Raw genomic sequence first — 9,778 nt, 5'->3', positions numbered from 1 at the left:
ACCTTTGTAGGGAAACTTCCCAAATGTCGATAAAACAAAATACAAGGCGGGATCTTTTTGTATCAATAAAATGAATTATGTCATAAATGGCAGTGGAAACACCTTTATGTCCAAATATTGATATTATAACCATTATATTGAAGTTAACTTTGAGTCACGCGATGATATGTCGTGTGGTCCTCACACTACGACTTGGGAAAGCATGCAGTTGATTACGTTATAAATTACGATGAACTTCACAGGGTGGTGAAAGTGGATGGTGATCTTGATTGTCACGCTGCTATAAAGGATTTTGGAGACAGGCGCAGGAATACACAATAGGGCTTTTCAATTCACCCAACACAAACACGTATACAAAAACACCGGGCCATATCTAAACCTCGTTGAACGCCACGGGACAATACCCGTAATACACATTATATATAGATATATATATATATATAGCACACAGCATAACAGCTGCACCAACGCATAGGGACTCACACCACCAACACATAGGGACTCACACCACCAACACATAGGTACTCACACCACCAACGCATAGGTACTCACCCCACCAACGCATAGGTACTCACACCACCAACGCATAGGTACTCACACCACCAACACATAGGTACTCACCCCACCAACACATAGGTACTCACCCCACCAACACATAGGTACTCACACCACCAACACATAGGTACTCACACCACCAACATATAGGGACTCACACCACCAACACATAGGGACTCACACCACCAACACATAGGTACTCACACCACCAACACATAGGTACTCACCCCACCAACACATAGGTACTCACCCCACCAACACATAGGTACTCACACCACCAACACATAGGTACTCACCCCACCAACACATAGGTACTCACACCACCAACACATAGGTACTCACACCACCAACACATAGGTACTCACCCCACCAACACATAGGTACTCACCCCACCAACACATAGGTACTCACACCACCAACACATAGGTACTCACCCCACCAACACATAGGTACTCACCCCACCAACACATAGGTACTCACCCCACCAACACATAGGTACTCACCCCACCAACACATAGGTACTCACCCCACCAACACATAGGTACTCACCCCACCAACACATAGGGACTCACACCACCAACACATAGGTACTCACACCACCAACACATAGGTACTCACCCCACCAACACATAGGGACTCACCCCACCAACACATAGGTACTCACACCACCAACACATAGGTACTCACCCCACCAACACATAGGTACTCACCCCACCAACACATAGGTACTCACCCCACCAACACATAGGTACTCACCCCACCAACACACCCCACCAACACATAGGTACTCACCCCACCAACACATAGGTACTCACCCCACCAACACATAGGTACTCACCCCACCAACACATAGGTACTCACACCACCAACACATAGGTACTCACCCCACCAACGTATAGGTACTCACCCCACCAACACATAGGTACTCACCACCAACACATAGGTACTCACCCCACCAACACATAGGTACTCACCCCACCAACACATAGGTACTCACCCCACCAACACATAGGTACTCACCCCACCAACACATAGGTACTCACCCCACCAACGCATAGGTACTCACACCCCACCAACACATAGGTACTCACCCCACCAACACATAGGTACTCACCCCACCAACACATAGGTACTCACCCCACCAACGTATCACCCCACCAACACAGGTACTCACCCCACCAACACATAGGTACTCACCCCACCAACACATAGGTACTCACCCCACCAACACATAGGTACTCACCCCACCAACACATAGGTACTCACCCCACCAACACATAGGTACTCACCCCACCAACACATAGGTACTCACACCACCAACACATAGGTACTCACCCCACCAACACATAGGACTCACCCCACCAACACATAGGTACTCACCACCAACACATAGGTACTCACCCCACCAACACATAGGTACTCACACCACCAACGCATAGGTACTCACACCACCAACGCATAGGTACTCACACCACCAACACATAGGTACTCACACCACCAACACATAGGTACTCACCCCACCAACACATAGGTACTCACACCACCAACACATAGGTACTCACACCACCAACACATAGGTACTCACACCCCACCAACACATAGGTACTCACCCCACCAACACATAGGTACTCACACCACCAACACATAGGTACTCACACCACCAACACATAGGTACTCACACCACCAACACATAGGTACTCACCCCACCAACACATAGGTACTCACACCACCAACACCACCCCACCAACACATAGGTACTCACCCCCCACCCCACCCCACCACCAACACATAGGTACTCACACCACCAACACATAGGTACTCACCCCACCAACACCACTCACCCCACCAACATAGGTACTCACACCACCAACACATAGGTACTCACCCCACCAACACATAGGTACTCACCCCACCAACACATAGGTACTCACCCCACCAAACGTCACACCAACTCACCCCCACCAACACATAGGTACTCACCCCACCAACACATAGGTACTCACCCCACCAACACACACCACCAACACATAGGTACTCACCCCACCAACACATAGGTACTCACACCACCAACACATAGGTACTCACCCCACCAACACATAGGTACTCACCCCACCAACACATAGGTACTCACCACCAACACATAGATACTCACCCCACCAACACATAGGTACTCACCCCACCAACACATAGGTACTCACACCACCAACAACACATAGGTACTCACACCACCAACACATAGGTACTCACCCCACCAACACATAGGTAACACCAACACATAGGTACTCACCCCACCAACACATAGGTACTCACCCCACCAACGCATAGGTACTCTCACCCCACCAACACATAGGTACTCACACCACACATAGGTACTCACCCCACCAACACATAGGTACTCACCCCACCAACACATAGGTACTCACCCCACCAACACATAGGTACTCACACCACCAACACATAGGTACTCACACCACCAACACATAGGTCACACCACCAACACTCACCCCACCAACACATAGGTACTCACCCCACCAACACATAGGTACTCACCCCACCAACACACTCACACCACCAACACATAGGTACTCACACCACCAACACATAGGTACTCACCCCACCAACACATAGGTACTCACACCACCAACATAGGTACTCACCCCACCAACACATAGGTACTCACCCCCCACCAACTCACCCCACCAACATAGGTACTCACCCCACCAACACATAGGTACTCACACCACCAACACATAGGTACTCACCACCACCAACACATAGGTACTCACACCACCAACACATAGGTACTCACCCCACCAACACATAGGTACTCACCCCACCAACACATAGGTACTCACCCCACACAGGTACATAGGTACTCACACCACCAACACATAGGTACTCACCCCACCAACACATAGGTACTCACACCACCAACACATAGGTACTCACACCACCAACACATAGGTACTCACCCCACCAACACATAGGTACTCACACCACCAACGGACATGGGAACAATAACTGACAAAGACAGAGGGAAAAGAGGGCACATATATAACATACTGATCAGGGGAAATGGGAACCAGGTGTGTGTAATCAGACAAGACATTCCAGGTTGATGATAATGAATCCTGTTCAGTGAAGCCTGGAAAGACGGTGACGCAAGCCTCCAGAACTGGTGAACAGAATGAGCATCAGTACCGGACAGATCCGTGACATTCATGCTCCTTTCCAATAAATATTGAGGGTCTTATTTCGATGACAAGAAGATCGATGCTTGACTGCCACTTGACAAATACAAAATAATCTCGCTCTTACAATAACAATCCATTGTTTTTGTTTTATTTTTGAAAGAAAATGTATCTCATCATGTAGGTATCGTACTGGCAACAACCGGATGTTTCGCTTTTCAGTGGAATTTGAAAGAACACAACTTCCGCTTTTGGACTTGGCCTAAACCATAGAGAATGATAGAGGCCTCCAGTGCCCTGAAGGCCGTTTTAGCATGGGACAACACCATCGAGGGTTCAACCATTTTTTTATGTAGTCACCCGTGTGGGACTTCTTACTTCATTGGCTGACTCCCCCTATTGGAGTCATGTGCAACCGGGTCATCAGGAAGGATCAGACAATCATGAAGAAGAAAATGGACAATTTCAAAATGGAGATAGCCTCAAAGGCGCTGCCAATGCTGTCACAGACGTCATAATGGCACAGATACAAGGAAGAGGACTCTTTCCATCTCTACGGGCGAAACTCCATTTTAACTCCACAATTACTGGATTGGTTGAACAGTGCATAAGAGAACCTCCCTTGACAATTCTTTAGGGGGCTCATTGCGATCTAGCGACTCCTTGTGGCGGGCCGGGTGCCTGCAGGCTGACTTCAGTCGTCAGGAGAACAGAGTTTCAGGCGGGTGTTAAGAAGGTTCGGCGGGTCATGTTTTGGAGGACGCATGACTCGACCTTCGCCTGTCCCGAGCCCGTCAGGGAGTTGTAGCAAAAATAAATAAATAAGTAACCTTCTGTGTTTATATAAGTATACCAACAATTTACATATCATACTAATTTGAGTCTCGCTGATTTACATTTACTATGTTAGGTCTAGTGTATAAGAGAAGGCTGTGTCGTCAAGCCCAGTATGTAGGGGATCTATATAGTTTCAGGTTTTTATGCCTGCTACATTATGTCCGTAGCCTACCAGCACTGTATGTTGCCAGATCATGGCAGGAGAGCAGGAGTTGGCACATTGGGTACATCATGAAAAAATGTTTTCAGACAAAACCATCAGTAGAGTTTTAAATGTAATGGAAGCACATGTATCTTATATTTTGTGTTCGGTACATGAGAAATTAATGGCAAAAGTTATTTTTATGTGCACTACGCACACAGCCGTCTATCTGCAACCGTCCATTTTTTATTATTATTATTATTATTATTTTTAACCTTTATTTAACTTGGTAAGTCAGTTAAGAACAAATTCTTATTTTCAATGACGGCCTAGGAACAGTGGGTTAACTGCCTGTTCAGGGGCAGAACGACAAATTTGTACCTTGTCAGCACGGGGATTTGAACTTGCAACTTGCAATTTGATGGAAACAAATCTCTGGTGGGAAAATGTGCATATTGTTTTTATGTCGTTTTTAGAATATCCACATGAAAACCTGTCACCAATTTGATGGAAACCTACTGTAGCTACTGGCCGTGTACTGAAGGTTCGGGATTCCATCTAAATGTTTTAAACACACATTCATATTTGATCTATTTTGCACATCAGCAGAACACCAGAACATGATGAATTCTTAAAATATAGCTTTTAAAAAGAGAAGGGTGAGGGATGGAGAGGGAAAGTGACAGAGATGAGGGGGAGAGAGAGAGAGAGTGGGGGAGAGGTGGAGAGAGAGGGAGAGAGACAGAGATGGGGGAGAGAGAGAGAGAGAGAGAGAGAGAGAGAGAGAGAGAGAGAGAGAGAGAGAGAGAGAGGGGTGGGGGAGAGGTGGAGAGAGAGGGAGAGAGACAGAGATGGGGGGAGAGAGAGAGAGAGAGAGAGAGAGAGTGCGGGAGAGGTGGAGAGAGAGGGAGAGAGACAGAGATGGGGAGAGAGAGAGAGAGCAAGAGAGAGAGAGAGAGTGCGGGAGAGGTGGAGAGAGAGGGAGAGAGACAGAGATGGGGAGAGAGAGAGAGAGAGAGAGAGAGAGAGAGAGAGAGAGAGAGAGAGAGAGAGAGAGAGAGAGAGAGAGAGAGAGAGAGAGAGAGAGAGAGAGAGAGAGAGTGGGGGAGAGGTGGAGAGAGAGGGAGAGTGACAGAGATTGGGGGAGAGAGAGAGAGAGTGGGGGAGAGGTGGAGAGAGAGGGAGAGTGACAGAGATGGGGGGGAGAGAGAGAGAGAGAGAGAGAGAGAGAGAGAGAGAGAGAGAGAGAGAGAGAGAGAGAGAGAGAGAGAGAGAGAGAGAGAGAGAGTGGGGGAGAGGGGGAGAGAGAGGGAGAGAGAGCGAGAGGGGGGGGGGAGAGAGAGAGAGAGAGAGTGGGGGAGAGGGGGAGAGAGAGGGAGAGAGACAGAGATGGGGGGGAGAGAGAGAGAGTAGGGGAGAGGTGGAGAGAGAGGGAGAGTGATAGAGATGGGGGGAGAGAGAGAGAGTGGGGGAGAGGTGGAGAGAGAGGGAGAGTGGGGGAGAGAGGGAGAGAGGGAGAGAGAGAGAGTGGGGGAGAGGTGGAGAGAGAGGAAGAGTGACAGAGATGGGGGGAGAGAGAGAGAGAGTGAGAGAGAGAGAGATAGAGATGGGAGAGAGAGAGAGTGGGGAGAGGTGGAGAGAGAGGGAGAGAGCAAGAGGGGGAGATACTTGTCATTACTTATTTATATGTTGACGGAGGGCACAGGCTGCAGTCCAAACACCTAAAAGACACACCCTCTCCCCTCAGCCCTCAAATGAAGTGGACTCTTCGGATGACGTTTCATGACATCTGACGAGTATAAGGGCAAGGGGCGAGGGGCAAGGGGCGAGGGGCGAGGGAGGAAGGAATGGTTTTCAAATGGACCCCCGTTGGCCGGAAATTCGTCACTCATTCATCCAGAGATGATTGTGTTTTCAGCCACTGGTAACTTGTCTGTGCTTCATATGCGCTACAGTCTATTATGAGTGTATATATCTACTTATATTAAATATATCATTATTAATATACGCCTACAGTATGATAGCAAGCAAATTAATTAGCTATCTAACGTTAGCCTGCCTCGCTGGAACTTCTGAAGAAGGAAAACGTTTTATTTCTAAAATTTCCAAAAGATAACCAAACAAACATATTTACTTTTTATGTAGTAGCAACATGTCTAACATATTTACTTTTTATGTAGTAGCAACATGTCTAACATATTTACTTTTTATGTAGTAGCAACATGTCTAACATATTTACTTTTTATGTAGTAGCAACATGTCTAACATATTTACTTTTTATGTAGTAGCAACATGTCTAACATATTTACTTTTGTATGTAGTAGCAACATGTCTAACATATTTACTTTTTATGTAGTAGCAACATGTCTAACATATTTACTTTTTTTATGTCTAACATATTTACTTTTCCTGTAGTAGCAACATGTCTAACATATTTACTTTTTATGTAGTAGCAACATAACATATTTTACTAACATATTTACTTTTTATGTAGTAGCAACATGTCTAACATATTTACTTTTTATGTAGTAGCAACATGTCTAACATATTTACTTTTTATGTAGTAGCAACATGTCTAACATATTTACTTTTTATGTAGTAGCAACATGTCTAACATATTTACTTTTTATGTAGTAGCAACATGTCTAACATATTTACTTTTTATGTAGTAGCAACATGTCTAACATATTTACTTTTTATGTAGTAGCAACATGTCTAACATATTTACTTTTTATGTAGTAGCAACATGTCTAACATATTTACTTTTTATGTAGTAGCAACATGTCTAACATATTTGCATTTGTATGTTGACTTCTCCACTGATGTTGTTTAAGTTTTCACAGACTTTTCTTAACGGACATTTCTTAACGGACATTTCTTAACGGATGTACAAACGTCGCAAATTGAATTATGGGGAGTTTCAGGCCCGGAATGAACATAATTGTACCACTCACAAAGCTGACTAAAACGAGGGCTGAGAGGATTACGGTGCAACTTCCCTTGCTTGGATAATCATTTAGACTACCCTTCAAGATGGTGACGGGGATTCCCGCAAGGGCATAAGGCTAGGGTAAGTGGATAAGGGTGTGTCTTTTAAGTGTTTGGACCACAGCCCAAAGATTAGAGCAGCCCATGGCTGTTGAGGGGAACGGTGTAGGTACCATGAAACATACATAATATTTCTTGTATACAGAGCATTTTGACTGTCCATCATTTCTTCTGGATAATAATTTCTCTACAATGACAGGACTCTGTATAACTAGGGCCCTGACTTTTTCCTGGTCATGTGATCTTACCAGGAAATACTCTAGTCCAGTGGTTCCCAAACGTTTTATAGTCCCGTAGCCCTTCAAACATTCAACCTCCAGCTGAGTACCCCCTCTAGCACCCGGGTCAGCTGTACCCCCTCTAGCACCCGGGTCAGCTGTACCACCTCTAGCACCAGGGTCAGCTGTACCCCCTCTAGCACCAGGGTCAGCGCACTCTCAAACGTTGTTTTTTGACCATCATTGTAAGCCTGCCACATACACACTATATAATACATTTATTAAACATAAGAAGGAGAGTGAGTTTTTGTCACAACCCGGCTCGTGGGAAGTAACAAAGAGCTCTTATAGGACCAGGGCACAAATAATAATATAATAATAATCAATCACTTTGCTCTTTATTTAACCATCTTACACATAAAACATTTGTTCATTGAAAATTGTGAATAACTCACTACAGGTTAATGAGAAGGGTGTGAATAACTCACCACAGGTTAATGAGAAGGGTGTGAATAACTCACCACAGGTTAATGAGAAGGGTGTGAATAACTCACCACAGGTTAATGAGAAGGGTGTGAATAACTCACTACAGGTTAATGAGAAGGGTGTGAATAACTCACTACAGGTTAATGAGAAGGGTGTGAATAACTCACTACAGGTTAATGAGAAGGGTGTGAATAACTCACTACAGGTTAATGAGAAGGGTGTGAATAACTCACTACAGGTTAATGAGAAGGGTGTGAATAACTCACTACAGGTTAATGAGAAGGGTGTGAATAACTCACCACAGGTTAATGAGAAGGGTGTGAATAACTCACTACAGGTTAATGAGAAGGGTGTGAATAACTCACTACAGGTTAATGAGAAGGGTGTGAATAACTCACTACAGGTTAATGAGAAGGGTGTGAATAACTCACTACAGGTTAATGAGAAGGGTGTGAATAACTCACTACAGGTTAATGAGAAGGGTGTGAATAACTCACCACAGGTTAATGAGAAGGGTGTGCTTGAAAGGATGCTCATAACTCTGCAATGTTGGGTTGTGTTGGAGAGAGTCTCAATCTTAAATCATTTTCCACACACAGTCTGTGCCTGTATTTAGTTTTCATGCTAGTGAGGGCTGAGAATCCACTCTCACATAGGTACGTGGTTGCAAAGAGCATCAGTGTCTTACCAGCGTGATTAGCCAAGGCAGGATACTTTGAGCGCAGCCCAATACAGAAATCTGGCAGTGGCTTCTGATTACATTCAATTTTCACATTTGCCTAAAATGACATAACCAAATCTAACAAATCTAAAGGATATGCTTATTCTTGGAACCATTTGAAAGGAAACACTTTGAAGTTTGTGGCAATGTGAATGAAGAAGATTATAACATATTGGATCTGGTAAAAGTCATTACAAAGAAAAAAACTACCTTTTTTTTGTTAAAAAAAACTACCATCTTTGAAATGTAAGAGAAAGGCCATAATGTATTATTCCAGCACAGGTGCACTTTAGATATTGGCCACTAGATTGCAGCAGTGTATGTGCAAAGTTTTAGACTGATCCAATGAACCATTTCTGTTCAATATACTGATAACACCTAGCACGGCTGGAGAGTCAGTGTTGGCCTGGCCTCCAGTGAGAAGATTTAACTGGGATTATGTCTTAACATGTTTGATTATTCTGAGGTGTATTCCAAATGGCACCCTATTCCCTATATAGTGCTCTACTTTAGACCAGAGCCCTATTTTTTTATTTTTTTTATTTCACCTTTATTTAAGTTGAGAACAAGTTCTCATTTA

At 44.7% G+C, this 9,778-nt stretch overlaps 1 long non-coding RNA gene across 1 annotated transcript; it reads left to right on the top strand.

The window, feature by feature from the left end:
* Positions 1-737: 737 nt before the first annotated feature.
* On the top strand, positions 738-2,998 carry LOC127913895 (uncharacterized). Its single transcript, XR_008087127.1, has 5 exons — positions 738-843; positions 890-912; positions 1,189-1,257; positions 2,041-2,109; positions 2,925-2,998. It is a non-coding gene; the product is annotated as an uncharacterized LOC127913895 (long non-coding RNA).
* Positions 2,999-9,778: the final 6,780 nt, after the last annotated feature.

The sequence above is a fragment of the Oncorhynchus keta genome, chromosome 30 (genome assembly GCF_023373465.1).
Source record: "Oncorhynchus keta strain PuntledgeMale-10-30-2019 chromosome 30, Oket_V2, whole genome shotgun sequence".
Classification (NCBI taxonomy): domain Eukaryota; kingdom Metazoa; phylum Chordata; class Actinopteri; order Salmoniformes; family Salmonidae; genus Oncorhynchus; species Oncorhynchus keta.
This window is presented reverse-complemented; position numbering and strand designations above follow the sequence as displayed.